Source organism: Mustela erminea, chromosome 10 (genome assembly GCF_009829155.1).
Source record: "Mustela erminea isolate mMusErm1 chromosome 10, mMusErm1.Pri, whole genome shotgun sequence".
Lineage (NCBI taxonomy): Eukaryota > Metazoa > Chordata > Mammalia > Carnivora > Mustelidae > Mustela > Mustela erminea.
In genome coordinates this window covers 70,366,997-70,386,264 of record NC_045623.1, presented here as the reverse complement: position 1 = coordinate 70,386,264, position 19,268 = coordinate 70,366,997, and the positions used below count along the sequence as shown (strand labels likewise).

Sequence of the window (19,268 nt, the reverse complement as noted above, 5' to 3'; positions counted from 1 at the left end):
TTCCTAATGTTCCACAACCAGAAATAATTTGAGAACTACTGAATTAACATATAAGTTATATTATACTGTTGGTGGGAATCCAAGCTGGTACAGCTACTCTGGAAAACAGTATGGTGGTTCTCAGAAAGTTACAAATAGAGCTACTCTATGAACCAGCAGTTGCACTACTAGGTGTTTACCCCAAAGATATAAATGTAGTGATCCGAAGAGGAACCTGAACTTCAATGTTCATAGCAGTAATGTCCACAATAGTCAAGCTATAGAAAGAGCCAAGATGTCCATCAAAAAATGAATGGATAAAGAAGGTGTTATATATATCTATATCTCTATACAAACACACACACACACACACACACACACACACACACACACACACACACAAAATGGAATATTACTCAGCCATCAGAAAGGATGAATACTTACCATTTACATTGATGTGGCTGGAACTGGAGGGTAATATGCTGAGTGAAATAAGCCAATCAGAGAAAGACAATTATCATATGGCTTCACTCATATGTGGAATACAAGAAAGAGAGCAAAGAATCATAGGGGAAGGGAGGGAAACTGAATGGGAAGTCATCAGAGAGGAAGAAAAACCGTAAGAGACTTTTTTTAAGATTTTATTTATTTATTTCACAGAGAGAGATCACAAGTAGATAGAGAGGCAGGCAGAGAGAGAGAGGGGGGAAGCAGGCTCCCTGCTGAGCAGAGAGCCTGATGTGGGGCTCGATCCCAGGACGCTGGGATCATGACCTGAGCTGAAAGCAGAGGCTTTAGCCCACTGAGCCACCCAGGCACCCCGTAAGAGACTCTTAACTATAGGAAACAAACTGAGGGATGCTGAAGGGGAGATGGGTTGGGGGATGGGGTATTTGGGTGATGGGCATTAAGGAAGTCACATGATGTGAGAAGAAGTGGGTATTATAGGAAACTGATAAATTACTGAACACTATATCTGAAACTAATAATGTACTGTATGTTGGCTAATTGAATTTAAATTTTAAAAAATAAGTTACACTTTTTAATAGGAACTTTAATTTTTTTTTTAATTTTATAAGTTTCACTTCTAGGTGGATGTAGAAAGTTGAAAAAAATCATAGCTTCCACCTTAGTAAGATAATCCCAAAAAGGAACAAAATCATAACTTACAAAAATCTATTGGAAAATGGAGGTTGCAGGGCAACAATAATCTGATATCCAAGGAAAGTCAGGCCAACCAAAAGCACTTTATGGCAGAGCACAAGAGGAAGAAAGGCCGGGTGCCATACAATTGGTAAAAAGAATGAAGCTAAATTTTTTTTTTAACTGTCAAAAGCCAAGTACAGGAAATAGAGTATAGACTCTCTAAGCATCATAGACATAAAGGGAATTCACACCCACTGCCATACTCTTCTATATATGCCTCCATCACGTTAGGAGCAGGGCAGAAAACTAGAAAATGCCTTTCATTGTAATGCAAGAATGGAGAAGGGGATGGCCTTTTGTTATAGAAAAGGCATGAAGCCCTATCAATATCATTTTCCTTCATGGAGAAGAAAAAGACAAGCCACTGGGGGACAAGTAGCAAACCTTAAAACCCCACTACACAAATAAGACTCCAAACAGGAGGAAGAACAGAAAAAAAAAAAAAAAAAAAATATATATATATATATATATATATATATATCCTCCATATCTGGAGGAGGGGAAGAAAAAAACTGTCTCACACAAGACCCAACAATGATTCAAGGCAGAGAGGAAAGAGGGAAGACAGATGGGATCATTGAAAAAACTCTACCCCAAGACCACAGCATATAGGACCTGCCTAAGGTTAGGTCCTGGTCTTCAACTAGACCAAGACAACAGAAATACTCTTGTTCCCTCAATACTAAGATAGCAAGCACTAAAAAACAACTGTCATCTACTGCTAGGGATAAGACAAAAGCATGGAAATAAACCCTGTCTGTGGAAGGAGTACCCAGCAAAGGACAAAAGTTTAGGGTGGAGCAGATGAATGAGGGAAAACTCTCAATCACTCTAGACCTTTCCCTTAGGAATAAGGTAACCCTAAAGACTCCACAAAAATTACTAGAACTGATGAATGAATTCAGGGAGGTCACAGGATACAAAATCAATATACAGAAACCTGTTGCATTTCTATATAAAACTGATAAAGTAGCAGAAAAAGAAATTAAGAAAACAACCTGATTTTACAATTATACCAAAAGTAATAATATACCTAGTAATAAAACTAACCAAGGAGGTTTAAGACCTGTACTGTGAAAACTATAAAACACTGATGAAAAAATTAAAGATGATACATATAAATGGAAAGATAGTCCATGCTCATGGACTGGAAAAACAAGTATTGTCAAAATGCCTATACTACCCAAAGCTATCTACTGATTTAATGCAATCCCTACCAAAACACCAACAACATTTTTCACAGAAATAGAACAAATAAGTCTAAAATTTGTATGAAACCACCAAACACCCTGACAACCATGTTTATAGCAGCAATGGCCATGGTCGCCAAACTATGGAAAGCAATCTTGAAAAAGGAAAACAAAACTACAAGTATCACAATCCCAGATTTCAAGATATACTGCAAAGGCTGTAGTAATCAAAACAGTATGGTACCAGCACAAAAACAGATACATAGATCAAGAGAACAGAATAAAGAGCCCAGATATAAAGCCATGATTATTTGGTCAGTTAATCTTTGACAAAGGAGGCAAGAATATGCAATGGGAAACCGAAGTCTCTTCAAAAAAGGGTGTTAAAAAAACTGGGCAGCTATATATAAAAGAATTAAATTGGACCACTTTCTTACACCATACACAAAAATAAACTTAAAATGGACTTAGGACCTAAATGTGAGATTTGAAACCATAAAAAATCCTAGAGGAGAGCACAGACAGCAATTTCTCTGACATTAGCCACAACAACATTTCTCTAGATACGTCTCCTCAGGGAAGAGAAATAAAAGCCAAAACAGGGCACCTCGGTGGCTCAGTGGGTTAAACCTCTGCTTTCAGCTCAGATCATGATCTCAGGGCCCTGGGATTGAGACTTCCGGCTCTCTGCTCAGCAGGGAGAGTGTTTACCCCTCCCCGCCCCCCCGCCTGCCTCTCTGCATACTTGTGATCTCTCTCTCTCTCTGTCAAATAAATAAATAAAATCTTTAAAAAAAAAAAAAAAGCCAAAGCAAACCTTTGGGACTACATCAAAATAAAAAGCTTCTATACAGCAAAGGAAAACACCAACAAAACTAATAGCATACTGAATGGGTAAAGATATTGGCAAATAACATATATGATAAAGGGTTGATATCCAATATATATAAAGAACTTATAGAACACCACCCAAAAAACAATCCAATTTGAAAATGGGCACAAGACATGGACAGACATTTCTCCACCACCAGACATGTGAAAAGATAGCCCAACATCACTCATCATCAGGAAAATGCAAATCAAAACTGCAATGAAATATCATCTAACACGTGTCATAACGGTTAATTCAAAAACACAAGAAACAAGTGTTCACAAGAATGTGGAGAAAAAGGAACCATCATGCACTATTGGTAAGAATACAAACTGGTATGGCCACTATGGAAAACAGTATGGAAGTTCCTCAAAAATTAGCCGCTGCCTTCGGCTCGGGTCATGATCTCAGGGTCCTGGGATCGAGTCCCGCATCGGACTCTCTGCTTGGCGGGGAGCCTGCTTCCTCCTCTCTCTCTCTGCCCGCCTCTCTGCCTACTTGTGATCTCTGTCTGTCAAATAAATAAATAAAATCTTAAAAAAAAAAATTAAAAGTAGAACTACCATATGATCTGGTAATTACTCTACTGGGCACTTCCCCAAAGAATACAAAACACTAATTCAAAAAGATATGTACATTCCTATGTTTATTGCCACATAATTTACAATAGCCAAATTACAGAAGCAACCCAAGACTCCATCAACAGATGAATGGATAAAAAGCATTTCATATATAGATATAATAGAATCTTACTAAGCCATAAAAAAGAATTAAATCTTACCATTTCCAACAACATAGATGGATCTAGAATATATAATGCTAAGCAAAGTAAGTCAAAGAAAGACAAATACCATATAATTTCACTTACATGTGGAATTTCAGAAACAGAACAAATGAATAAAAGAAAAAAGAGGCAAAAGAACAGACTCTTAAATACAGAGAACAAAAGGATGATTACCAGAGGGGAGGAAGGTGAGGGGATGGGTTAAACAGGTGAAGGGGATTAAGCGTAGACGTACTATGATGATGAGCACTGAGTAATGTATAGAATTGTTGAATCACTATATTGTATACCTGAAACTAATATAATACTACACATTAATTATATTGGAATTCAATTTTTTTTAATTTTTTTAATTTTTTAATTTTAAAAACAAAGAAATAAATAAATTATTAAAGTAACTCAAGAAGAATTTGAAGCCAGTGATAAACTCAAGATAACCATAAAAACAATGAAACTTAACCCAGCTTAACTCATGACTAAATTGACATAAGCCCTCACACAGCCAGGAGAAGAGGTATATCCATTTCCAGTGACAAATGGTATCTCTTTTTTTTTTTAGGATTTTATTTATTTGACAGACAGAGATCACAAGTAGGCAGAGAGGCAGGCAGAGAGCGGGGAGGAAGCAGGCCCCCCGCTGAGCAGAGAGCCTGATGCAGGGCTTGATCCCAGGACCCTGAGATCATGATCTGAGCCAAAGGCAGTGGCTGAAATCACTGAGCCACCCAGACACCGAAAAATAGTATTTCTATCACTGCCTACTGTTCTATACTAGGAGTCAAGTATACAACACAAAATTGAGGAACTTACCAAAAAAAAAAAAAAATCAAGAAAAAACAACCTACTGTCAAGAGCAATTAATTGAAGTAGATTCAGAAAAGACTAGACATGAATTAAAATAACTAAGACTGGGACACCTGGGTGGCTCAGCTGGTTGAATGCACAATTCTTGATTTCAGCTCAGGTCATGATCTCAGGTTCATGAGATGAAACCCACATGGGGCTCCAAGCTGGGTATGGAGCCTACTTGGGATTCTCTATCTCTCTTACTCTTCCCCACCAATCCGTAAAATAAGTTAATAAATATTTCTTTAATTAAATAAAGTAACTAAGACTAATATGCTAAAGCCTCTGGTGGAAAAGGAGGACAAAATGCATGAAAAAATGGGGAATTTCAGCAGAGAGATGCAAACTACAATAATCACCCAAAAATACATGCTTAAACTAAAAAAATACAGTAACAGATATGAAAAATTTCTTCACTGTACTCATCAGTAAACTTGACACAGATGAGGAAAGAATTAGTGAACTCTAGATCAATAGAAATAAGACAAACATAAACACAAAGTTAAAAAAAAAAAAAAGAAAAAGAAAAAACATGGCATCCAAAAGCTGCAGAACAATATCAAATGATCTAACATATATATAACTAAAATTCCGGAAGAAGATGAGAGTGAATGGGGCAGAAAAACTATTTGAAGAGATAACACCTACGATTTTCCATAATTAATGAAAAATATCCAGCTACAGACTTAAGAAGCACCAACCAAAATATTTACTTTTAAAACTTTATCTATCGGGGCAGCTGGGTGGCTCAGTGGGTTAAAGCCTCTGCCTTCAGCTCCGGTCATGATCTTGGGGTCTTGGGATCGAGCCCCCCGTCGGGCTCTCTGCTCGGCAGGGAATCCGCTTCCTCCTCTCTCTCTCTGCCTGCCTTTCTGCCTACTTGTCATCTCTTTCTGTCAAATGGATAAATAAAATCTTTAAAAAAAAAAAACTTTATGTATCATATATGAAAATACAAATCACAGGCAAAATCACAGATAAATCAAAGATAAAAATTACAGAATTACATTAAGAAACTGTGCAAACCAGAAGTCAAGGGGATAACATCTTTAAATTATTGAAAGAAAAATAGCTTTAAAAAATTAATGCAGGTATTTTGAGGAAAACAAGAGATGAGAGAATTCATTATCAGCAGTCTGGTATTATAAGATAGGTTAAAGAAAGTTCTTCTGGCCTAAAGAAAATGATAATAGATAAAGAAATGATAAAGAAATGATAATAGATATAAGATAATAGATATAAGCTAAGATCCACACAAAGAAATTAAAGACTTTAGAAATATTATAAATGAAGGTAAACACAAATATTCTTATCTTTAATACCTCCAGATAATAAATGACTATCTAAAGAAAAAATAGTAGCAATGTATTAAGAGATTATACCACAGGTAGAAGTCAAATAAATAACAAGAGTAACACAAAAGATGGGAGAAAGGAATCAGAAGTATGTTGTTTTAAGTTTCTTAAATGAAATATAAAGCTGTATAATATTGTTTGAAAGTAGGTGAATTATAATAAATTAAAGATGTATACTGAAAAGTCAAACACTATAACAAAGGTCACGAATTAGCCAAAAGTAAAGATAAAATGAAATCAAAACAAACAGCCAATCAATCTAAAAGAAGACAGAAAACAAAAGAGAAAGGGAACAAAGACCAGATGAAGCAAACAGACAAAAACTAGCACAATATTATAGTCAATTTATGAATGTTAAATGGTATCTACTGACACTCTGCTTGGAAAGATAAAGAAATGATTTATATACATATTCTCCACTTCTCTAAGAATTTTTGTTACTTCTATTATTATAATTACTCTCTTGCGACGGTTGTCAATGCGGAGCAGTATTCTTACAGGGAATTCTGGACATTTGTTGAGGTGTTTCTTTGTTTTCATAATGGTGAAAGAATAGTGATGTCATTTGGAGGGTGGAGACCAGAAATGCTAGATGTAGTGCAAAGCAGAGGAGAGTCCAGGAAAACTTTGTCCTATACAGGACATAAATGTCCTATACAGATACTAATATATGTAAAAATCCTATTTTTAATTCTGTGAGCTTAGAACCTACCTCCATTAAACACATTTTGTGTAGCTTTAATAAATATACATTTTTCTAAGAACATAACTAACACAGAAAGCAAGAAAGGATTATATTTTTTTTGCTCATAATTTTACCCAGTACTACCACTTTAGAAAATCATGCCACCAAAAGCATTACCGCATACTATATTTGATTCATTAATATTCCTATATCAGTTAATATTAGTAGCACTTGTGTTTATAGGAATTCTACACACAAATTCAAACATTACAAGTCTATCGTGTTTTCCCAATGCCTAGATATATGCATATCCCTGTTTCAACCTGTGGGTAAATTCTACTCACCCTATAGACCCACATACAACATCATTTCCTCTGGGAAGTCTTACCAGAACCTTCCCAAAGTGACTGTTCCTCTCTATTCCCACAGCATCTTATTTATATCTTAATTATAGCATTATTACCTTTTTATTATTAATTATGTGTATCATTTTACCCCTAGTAATTGTGGTTTCTCATCAGAAGAATCTAATGCCTTATCTTATTATCACTACTTTCCCTCCTCTCCATCTCAGGTCTGACACAATTCTTGACATAATGCCAGTAATCTATAAATATTCATTGAATATTTATAAAATATTTGAAAATTTTTGAAATATTCAAATATTTATAAAATACAAAATATGAATATATTTATAAAATACAAATTTAGGAGCTAAATTTTATTTCAATGTTGAATATTAGTTTTTGTATGTCTGTTAACAGTACAAGGAATATGTGATATATTTTAAATTCATCAAAAAAAAACAAACAGCAAAAAAGGGAGAGATAGGCAGACCATAAAACAGACTCTTAACTATAGAGAACAAACTGAGGATTGATGGAGGGGATGTGGGCGATGGGATAGGTTAAATAGGTGATGAGTATAAAGCAGGGCACAAGTTGTGATGAGCACTTGGTAATGTATGTAAGTGATGAATCACTAAATTCTAGTCCTGAAAAGACTATTACACTATTACACTCTTATACTCTGAAAAGAGTATTACACTATATGTTAACTGGAATTTAAATAAAAACTTGAAAACAACAACAACAACACAAAGATAGGTTCTGGCATTTCATAAAAAAAAAAAATATGATTCAAGAAGCAGTGAAAAGTGTCAAACTAATAACCCCACCTACCTAAAACACTATTTAGATTTTACCATGGACATCATAGCTAATATTTGAAATATAATTACATACATTTATTTAGAGACTTACTAATGAACCATGAGGTTCTTTTGGTTTTTTATCCTTATTAACAAATCCTGACAATAACATGTTGATCTTAAATGAGGGCATAAATGTTTAACATTTTCTTTACCTTTTGTAAATTCTTTATTTAAATTCAATTAATTAGGGCACCTGGGTGACTCAGTTGGTTCAGGGACTGCCTTCAGCTCAGATCATGATCCTGGAGTCCCAGGATCGAGTCCCGCATCAGGGTTCCTGCTCAGCAGAGCGTTGACTTCTCCCTCTGACCTTCCCCCCTCATGCTTGCTCTTTCTCATTCTCTCTCTTTCTCAAATAAATAAAATCTTTAAAAAATAAATAAATTCAATTAATTAACATAAAATATATTAGTTTCAGAGGTAGAGTTCAGTGATTTATCAGTATTACATAATAGCCAGTGCTCATTACATAATATGCCTTCCTTAATGTTTATCACCCAGTTATCCCATGCCCCAACTCAGGTCCCCTCCAGCAATCCTCAGTTTGGTTTCAATGATTAAGAATCTCTTATGGTTTGTCTCCCTCTATGATTTTGTCTTGTTTTATTTTTCCCTCCCTTCCTCTATATTCCTGTTTTGTTTTTTAAATTCCAGATCTCAGTGAGATCATATGATAAATGTCTTTCTCTGAATGACTTCACTAAGCATAATACCCTCTAGTTCCACACATATTGTCGCAAATGGCAAAATTTCATTTTTTCATTGGCTGAGTAGTATTCCATTGTATATATGCATATATCACATCTTCTTTATCCATCCATCTGTCAATGGACATCTGGGCTTTTTCTATAGTTTTGTTATTGTGGACATAGCTGCTATAAACATTGGGGTGCAGGTATCTAGTAGGACACCCCAATGGGGTGCAGGTGTCCTACTGGATCACTACATTTGATTCTTTGGGGTAAATACCCAGTAGTGCAATTGCTGGGTCATAGGGTAGCTCTATTTTCAACTTTTTGAGGAACCCATATACTATTTTACAGAGTGGTTGTACCAGCTTGCATTCCCACCAACAGTGTAAGAGGGTCCCCTTTCTCCATATTTTCACCAACATCTGTCATTTGCTGACTTGCTAATTTTATCCATTCTGACCAGTGAGAGGTGATATCTCATTGTGTTCCTCTTTTTTTTTTTTTTTTCGGATTTTATTTATTTGACACAGAGAGAAAGATCACAAATAGGCAGAGAGGCAGGCATAGAGAGAGCTGGAAGCAGGCTCCCCGCCGAGCCGAGAGCCACAATGCAGGGCTCAATCCCAGGACCCTGAGATCATGACCTAAGTCGAAGGCAGAGGCTTAACCCACTGAGCCACCCAAGTGCCCCCTCACTGTGGTTTTGATTTGTATTTTCCTGATGCTGAGTGATGTTGAGCATTTTATCATACGTCTGTTCTTTAAGATGCGAAGTCATTGGACACTAGCAGCTCTGTATTATATTAGCAGCATTTTCTTAATCAGATAGTTTACTTCCTTTGACATGATCACTGCTTAATTGATTAATTTATAAAATATGGAGGGAAACTAAAAGATTAAAATAAAAATAAATAGCACATTTACATTTACAGTTTATTAAAATAAATAGTTATTTTTCAGGCCATAATGCTTTGAAACCTGTACTCAATCCCAGGAGGAAATTTGGAAAGAACTCAAATACATGGAGGTTAAAGAGTATCCTACTAAAGAATGAATGGGTCAACCAGGAAATTAAAGAAGAATTTTTTTAAAAAATTCATGTAAACAAATGAAATTGAAAACACAACTATTCAAAACCATTGGGATGCACCAAAAGCAGTCCTGAGAGGGAAAGCAGCAACACATGCCTTTCTCAAGAAACAAGAAAGGTCTCAAATACACAACCTGACCTTACACTTAAAGGAACTGGAGAAAGAGCACCAAATGAAATCTAAACCTAGCAGGAGAAGAGAATTAATAAAGATTAGACAAGAAATCAATGAAATACAAACAAAAAGTACAATAGAACAGATCAATGAAACTAGGAACTGCTTCTCTATAAGAGTTAAAATAAACAGTTGTGATAAAAATGAGACCAAATAGGGGCACCTGGGTGGCTCAGTGAGTTAAGCCTTTGCTTGGGCTCAGGTCATGATCCCAGGATCCTGGGATCCAGCCCCACATTGGCTCTCTGCTCAGCAGAGAGCCTGCTTCCCCCTCTCTCTGCCTGCCTCTCTGCCTATTTGTGATCTCTCTCTGTCAAATAAATAAATAAAATCTTTAAAAAAAAATGATACCAAATAGTAAAAGATCATAAAACATGCAGTATACCAACACAAAGACGTAAAAGGGAATAGGGTGAACTAGAGTACATAATGTTAATGAATTTGAATTCATAATGAATTTATTGGTTTATCATTTGAATATAGAAGGTAGGAGAAAGTTATTTGTTCTCAGAAAAAATCATATCTCAATTATATTACACATGCATATAAAATAATTAAAAATCATTTACAGTATTTACAATACCACAAAATAATCCAAGGTGGCATGCTATAGAATAATAGGTTTTTAATTTCTTGACTTCTATTCATTTTAATGTTTATCCAAATAGCTGTATTTTCCCATACTTTTGAATCCAGACTCTTCATTATTAATTTATAATACTCCCACATTTATTTAAGACAGCATGAATTAGCAGTAAGTATTTGGATTTTAAAGTAACATAGACTTGAGTTCAAATCTACCTAACCCAGATACATACACAGGGTAACCTTTGTTAAGTAATTTAACCTAACCTCTGAGTCTTCACAGCATTTGCTAATGCTGTTCTGAAGTTACAGAAAATAGACATAAATCACCTAGAATACAGAACTTACTCTGTAAGCAGTTGGTTATTATTATTATCATCATCATCATCATTATTATTAAGATGCATGTTTTTGAAAAAAGTATATTTAACAAAAAGAATAAAAAATTCAAACCTATAAAATATAAGGGAGGATTCAGAAAGAATGGGAATAATTTAAATTGAAATCCATAAAGAATGTCTTAGGGAGAGTCTTTAAAGGAAACACTGAATACTGTAGCATCCAATTAAATTACATACCATAAAACATCCTCATTATAGTATGTAAAATATTTGCCTCCAAACATAGAGCCAGAGTAAAAAAATGAATTTTCCTCTTTAAAGATGTTAGAAAGAGAGAAAACAGAAATTTTAAAAATGAGGTTTAAGGAAAGAATGATCACAACTTATTGTTTTTATTATTTACATGCCTTTGTAAAATACTCCACAGATAACAAATATTTAGCAATAAAAATAATAAACATATTTTGTGGAGGGGAAAAACAAAGAAAGATGTATATCTATCTAGCATGTACCTGAAGAAATAATACAATAATTGTATCTTATTTTACTCTGATAAATAGGTTACTGAGACATCTAGAAACAGACTTTAGAATTGCATAGAATTTTGGAAATTTAAGTGGGGCATGTAGATGATAGATATGGCAAAGGATAAATTTGTTCCATTTTTACATGGAAAATACAGTAGACCTACTTATCTAAGGAAAATAAATTCCAAAATCCCCAGGGGATGCCTGTATATACCATGTTTTCTTCCTATACATACATAAATAACTATGATAAAGCTATATTTATAATAGGTACAGTAAGAGATTAATAATAAAATGCAATTATAACAATATGCTGCAATAAAAGTTACCATGGATCTTGACAACCTCAGCATTTAAGTCAAGAACTTTCACCTTCTCACTTAAAGGAAGCTCTTTATAGCTTTTCTCTGGCATATTCAAATTGCCAGCATAATTACTCTTGCAATTTGAGGATATTATTAAGTAACATAAAGTCTACTTGAATACAAGCACTATAATGTAGTGAATCTTATAACTGACACTGCTACTAAATGACTAACAGGCAACCTATACAATGTAAATACACTACAGAGATGATTCACATCCCAGGCAGGTTGGCAAGAAAGTGCATCATGCTACCCACCACAATTTAAAGTTTATGAATTATGTATGTCTGGTTTTCCATCATACATTTTTTAGACCACAGCTGACCACATATAGTTAAAATCATAGAAAGCTAAACCAAGTACAGTAGGGACAATGCTATATACTGAAGTTACAATTAATTAACATCAGTTAAAAATGAGAAAAACAACTTAATAATTAAAAACTGACCTTTATCTAAAACATGTATTCCACCTCTCAGACTAAAACACCTTCAAAGAGGTAACAAATTACACCTGTGTATAAGTGACATGCAGTTAAAGAGATCTGTCAGAAGCTCCATTTTAAAGTCATATTTCCAAGACTTCATAATTTTGGGAAAAAATTACCTGAAAGATAAGACTAAAACCAGAAACTCTGAGCCAAGGAAGTAAATCTGAAATTCCTACTTGAGGGGGAGGAGTCAAAATGATGGAGAAGTAGCAGGCTGAGACGACATCAGGTAGCAGGAGATCAGCTAGATGGCTTATCAAACCATTCCAAACACATACAAATCCAAAAGGAGATGGTAGAGAAGAAGAGCAACAATTCTAGAAACAGAAAATCAACCACTTTCTGAAAGGTAGGACTGGTAGAAAAGTGAATTCAAAGCGACAGGAAGATAGACCGTGGTGGGGAGGGGCCAAATCCCAGCAAGCAGCGAAACAACAGAGCACAAAATCAGGACTTTTAAAAGTCTGCTCCACTGAGGGACATCACTTCAGAGGCTAAACCGGGGGGAAGCCCACGTGAGGACAGTGTGGCCCCTGGTCCCTCAGGGTCACAGAAAGATCAGGAGTGCCTGAGTGTCGCAGAGCTTGCAGGTAGTAGAGTGGACAAGCCGGCTACAGAGACAGAGCTGAGGAGTGAGCTCTCAACTTGGGGTTAACTTGAACCGTATTCCATGGCACAGGCCACTTCTCTGAGAGTGGGGTCCCCACAAGATCTGGGGAGACACCCCCTGGCAGAGATCAGGGATCTGTGGGGTTCAGAGACTCCAGGCAGAGCTGTGTGCCAAAGTCAAAGAAACAGTCACAGTCCAGGTGAGCTCAGAGCGCAGCCGGAAGCCAGGGAGATGGGAGTGATTTAGCGCTTTTCTCCAAGCGCGGTCAGAGGCCAAAGAGATAGGAGTGATTGAGCACTTTTCTCTGAGGGCACACTGAGGAGAAGGGCCCGAGCTCTCAACTCCGCCGGACGGAGATTGGGAGGCTGCCATTTTCATTCCTGTCCTCTGGAACTCTACAGAAAGCATTCAGGGAGCAGAGCAGAGAGCCCGATGTGGGGATCGATCCCAGCATCCCGGAATCATGTGCTAGGCCACAGGCAGATGCTCAACCCACTGAGCCACCCAGGCGCCCCTGGGGTCTCTTCTGATTTGGACAAAGCACACTTTCCTGGGGTCTTTGCCAAACTTCTAGTATTTTATTTGCTCCTTCATATATTCTGATCTGGAAAAAAATGACAAGGCAGGAAAAACACTACCAAAAAAAAAAAAAAAAAAAGAGCAAGAGGAAATACTGAAGGCCAGGGACCTAATCAATACGGACATTGGTAATATGTCAGATCTACAGTTCAGAATGACGATTCTAAAGGTTCTAACCAGGCTCGAAAAAGGCATGGAAGATATTAGACAAACCCTCTCCAGAGAGATAATAGCCCTTTCTGGAGAAATAAAAGAACTATAATCTAATAAAGTTGAAATCAAAAAAGCTATTAATGAGGTGCAATCAAATATGGAATCTCTTACTGCTAGGATAAATGAGGCAGAAGACAGAATTAGTAATATAGAAGACCAAATGACAGAGAATAAAGAAGCTAAGCAAAAGAGAGACAAACAACTACTGGACCACGAGGGGAGAATTCGAGAGATAAGTGATAACATAAGACAAAACAACATTAGAATAATTGGGATTCCAGAAAAAGAAGAAAGAGAGAGGGGAGTAGAAGGTATATTGGAGAGAATTATTGTAGAGAATTTCCCTAATATGGAAAAGGGAACAAGCATCAAACTCCAGGAGACACCCCGTCATCTAATAGCAAAATTTACAAGTCTTAGCGACAAAGAGAAAATCTTGAAAGCAGCCCGCAAAAAGAAGTCTGTAACATACAATGGTAAAATTATTAGATTGGCAGCAGACTTATCCACAGAGTCCTGACAGGCCAGAAAGAACTGGCATAATATATTCAGAGCACTAAACGAGAAAAACATGCAGCCAAGAATACTATATCCAGCTAGACTATCATTGAAAATGGAGAGAGAAAAAGCTTCCAGGACAAACAAAAACTGAAAGAATTTGCAAACACCAAACCAGCTCTACAGGAAATGTTGAAAGGGGTCCTCTAAGCAAAGAGAGACCCTAAAAGTAGCAGATCAGAATGGAACAGAGACAATATACAGAAACAGTCACCTTACAGGTAATACAATGGCACTAAATTCATACTTCTCAATAGTTATCCTGAAACTAAAAGGGCTAAATGCCCCAATCAAAAGACACAAGGTATCAGAATGGATTAAAAAAACAAAACCCATCAATATGCTACCTACAAGAAACTCATTTTAGACCCAAAGACACCCAGATTTAAAATGAGGGGGTGGAAAACCATTTACCATGCTAATGGATATCAAAAGAAAGCTGGGGTGGCAATCCTTATATCAGATCAATTAGATTTTAAGCCAAAGACTATAATAAGAGATGAGGAAGGACACAAAAACATACTCAAAGGGTCTGTCCAAAAATAAGATCTAACGATTTTAAATATCTATGACCCTAACATGGGAGCAGACAACTATATAAACCAATTAATAACAAAAGCAAAGAAACACAACAACAATAATACAATAATAGTAGGGGACTTTAACACTCCACTCACTGAAGTGGACAGATCATCCAAGCAAAAGATCACAAGGAAATAACGGCCTTAAATGACACACTGGACCAGATGGACATCACAGATACATTCAGAACATTTCATCCCAAAGCAACAGAATACACATTCTTCTCTAGTGCACATGGAACATTCTCCGAATAGATCACATCCTGGGTCATAAATCATGTCTCAACTGGTATCAAAAGATTGGTATCATTCCCTGCATATGTTCAGACCACAATGCTCTGAAGCTAGAACTCAATCACAAGAGGAAATTTGTAAAGAACCCAAACACATGGAGACTAAACAGCATCCTTCTAAAGAATGAATGCGTCAACCAGGAAATTAAGGAAGAATTGAAAAACATCATAGAAACAAATAAAAATGAAAACACAACGTTTCAAAATCTGTGGGACACAGCAAAGGCAGTCCTGCGAGGAAAATATATAGTGATACAAGCCTTCCTCAAGAAACAAGAAAGGTCTCAAATGCACAACCTAACCTTACACCTAAAGGAGCTGGAGGAAGAACAACAAAGAAAGCCTAAATCCAGCAAGAGAAGAGAAATCATAAGGATCAGAGCAAAAATTAATGAAATAGAAACCAAAAAAATAATAGAACAAATCAATGAAACTAGGAGCTGGTTCTTTGAAAGAATTATTAAGATTCATAAACCCCTAGCCAGACTTATCAAAAAGAAAAGAAAAAGGACCCAAATAAATAAAATCATGAATGAAAGAGGAGAGATCACAACTAACACCAAAGAAATACAAACTATTATAAGAACATACTATGAGAAAATCTACACCAACAAATCTGACAATGTGGAAGAAATGGGTGCATTTATATGGGACATATAAACTACCAAAACTGAACCAGGAAGAAATAGAAAACCTGAACAGAACTACAACCAGTAAGGAGATTGAAACAGTCATTAAAAATCTCCAAACAAACAAAAGCCCAGGGCCAGATGTCTTCCCAGGGGAATTTTACCAAGCATTTAAAGAAGAATTAATTCCTATTCTCCTGAAACTGATCCAAAAAATAGAAATGGAAGGAAAACTTCCAAACTCATTTTATGAGGCCAGCATTACCTTGATCCCAAAACCAGACAAGGATCCCATCAAAAAAGAGAACTACAGACCAATATCTTTGATAAACACAGATGCAAAAATTCTCAACAAAATACTAGCCAATAGGATCCAACAGCACATGAAAAGGATTATTCACCACGACCAAGTGAGATTTATTCCAGGGCTGCAAGGTTGGTTCAACATCCATAAATCAATCAATGTGATATAATACATTAATGAAAGAAACAACAAGAACCATATGATACTCTCAACAGATGTTGAAAAAGCATTTGACAAGGTACAGCATCCTTTCTTGATCAAAAGTCTTCAAAGTGTAGGAATAGAGGGTACATACCTCAATATCATCAAAGCTTTCTATGAAAAACCCACAGCAAATATCATCCTGAACAGGGAAAACTGAGAGATTTTTCCCCTATGGTCAAAAACATGGCAGGGATGTCCAATAACACCAATGCTATTCAATATAGCACTAGAAGCCCTAGATTCAGCAATCAAAAGGAAATAAAAGGCATCCAAATCAGCAAATAAGAAGTCAAACTCACTCTCTGCAGATGATATTATACTTTATGTGGAAAACCCAAAAGACTCAACTCCAAAACTGCGAGAACTCATACACAAATTCAGTGAAGTGTCAGGATATAAAATCAATGCACGGAAATCAGTTGCATTTCTATACACCAAAAATAAGAAAGAGAAATTAAGGAGTCAATCCCATTTACAGCTGCACCCAAAACCATAAAATACATAGGAATAAATCTAACCAAAGAGGCAAAGAACGTGTACTCAGAAAACTATAAGTACTCATGAAAGAAATTAAGGAAGACACAAAGAAATGGAAAAATGTTCCATGCTCTTGGATTGGAAGAAAAAATATTGTGAAAATGTCCATGCTACCTAAAGCAATCTACACATTTTATGTAATCCCTATCAAAATACTATCCATTTTTTTCAAAGAAATGGAAAAAATAATCCTAAAATTTATATGGAATCAGAAAAGACCTTAAATAGCCAAAGGAATATTGAAAAAGAAAGCCAAAGTTGGTGGCATCACAATACCGAACTTTAAGCTCTATTACAAATCTGTCATCATCAAGACAGTAAGGTACTTGCAGAAAGACAGACACATAGATCAATGGAACAGAATAGAGAGCCCAGAAACAGACCCTCAACTCTATGGTCAACTCATCTTCGACAAAGCAGTAAAGAATTCCAATGGAAAAAAGACCATTTGTCTCTTCAACAAATGGTGTTGGGAAAATTGGACAGACACATGCAGAAAAATGAAATCGGACCATTTCCTTACACCACACATGAAAATAGACTCAAAATGGATGAAGGACCTCAATGTGAGAAAGGAATCCATCAAAATCCTTTAGGAGAAGACAGACAGCAACCTCTTCGACCTCAGCCACAGCAACTTCTTCCTAGGAACATCCCCAAAGGCAGGGAAGCAAGGGCAAAAACGAACTATTAGGATCTCATTAAGATCAAAAGCTTTTGCTTTGTGAGATTAAAAGTCACTTATGGTTTGTCTCCCTCCCAATCCCATCTTGTTTCCTTTATTCTTCTCCTACCCACTTAAGCCCCCATGTTGCATCACCACTTCCTCATATCAAGGAGATCATATGATAGTTGTCTTTCTCTGCTTGACTTATTTCGCTAAGCATGATACGCTCTAGTTCCATCCATGTTGTCGCAAATGGCAAGATTTCATTTCTTTTGATAGCTGCATAGTATTCCATTGTGTATATATACCACCGGGGGTGGGAGGTTGGGGTACCAGGTGGTGGGTATTATAGAGGGCACGGATTGCATGGAGCACGGGGTGTGGTGCAAAAATAATGAATACTGTTATGCTGGAAATAAATTAAAAAAAATAAAATAAAATAAATAAATAAATAAATAAATAAATAAATAAATAAGCTTTTGCACAGCAAAGGAAACAGTTAACAAAACCAAAAGACAACTGACAGAATGCGAGAAGATATTTGCAAACGACATATCAGATAAAGGGCTAGTATCCAAAATCTATAAGGAGCTTAGCAAACTCAACACCCAAAGAACAAATAATACAGTCAAGAAATGGGCAGAGGACAGAACAGACATTTCTGCAAAGAAGACATCCAGATGGCCAACAGACACATGAAAAAGTGCTCCATATCACTCTGTATCAGGGAAATACAAATCAAAACCACAATGAGATACCACCTCACACCAGTCAGAATGGCTAAAATTAACAAGTCAGGAAATGACAGATGCTGGCAAGGATGCGGAGAAAGGGGAACCCTCCTACACTGTTGGTGGGAATGCAAGCTGGTGCAACCACTCTGGAAAAAAGCATGGAGGTTCCTCAAAAAGTTGAAAATAGAGCTACTTTACAACCCAGCAATTGCACTACTGGGTATTTAACCTAAAGATACAAACACAATGATCCGAAGGGGCACGTGTACCCTAATGTTTATAGCAGCAATGTCCACAATAGCCAAACTATGGAAAGAACCTAGATGTCCATCAACAGATGAATGGATAAAGAAAATGTGGTATATAAATATAATGGAATACTATGCAGCCATCAAAAGAAATGAAATTTTGCCATTTGCGACGACGTGGATGGAACTAGAGGGTATTATGCTTAGTGAAATAAGTCAATCGGAGAAAGACAACTATCATATGATCTCCCTGATATGAGGAAGTGGAGATGCACCGTGGGGGTTTGGGGAGAAAAGAATAAATGAACAATATGGGCTCGGGAGGGAGAGAAACCATAAAGGACTCTTAATGTCACAAAACAAACTGAGGGTGGCCAGGGGGAGGAGGATAAGGAGAGGGTGGTGGGTTTATGGACATAGGGGAGGGTATGTGCTATGATGAGTGCTGTGTGTGTAAATCTGGCGACTCACAGACCTATACCACTGGGGCTAATAATACATTATATGTTTATTAAAAAAATTAAAAATTAAAAAAATATATAAATAAAATCCTTATGTCTAGCACCAGTGACAGAAAATGTATGTGCATATGGTATGCTTCAGGGGTGGAAGAGTTTGAGAGAAATGTGTGAAGTCAAAAGTTTGACAAATTCATTTGTAAATGGGAAAATATCAAAAGATAATATTTCATTCTTTTGTAAAGATTTAATCTTTAAA

General features: G+C 36.2%; 1 protein-coding gene across 2 annotated transcripts in view; it reads right to left on the bottom strand.

The window, feature by feature from the left end:
• AGBL4 (ATP/GTP binding protein like 4) overlaps positions 1–19,268 on the bottom strand; it is a 1,622,967-nt gene that overhangs the window by 1,428,265 nt on the left and 175,434 nt on the right. The window lies entirely within an intron of this gene.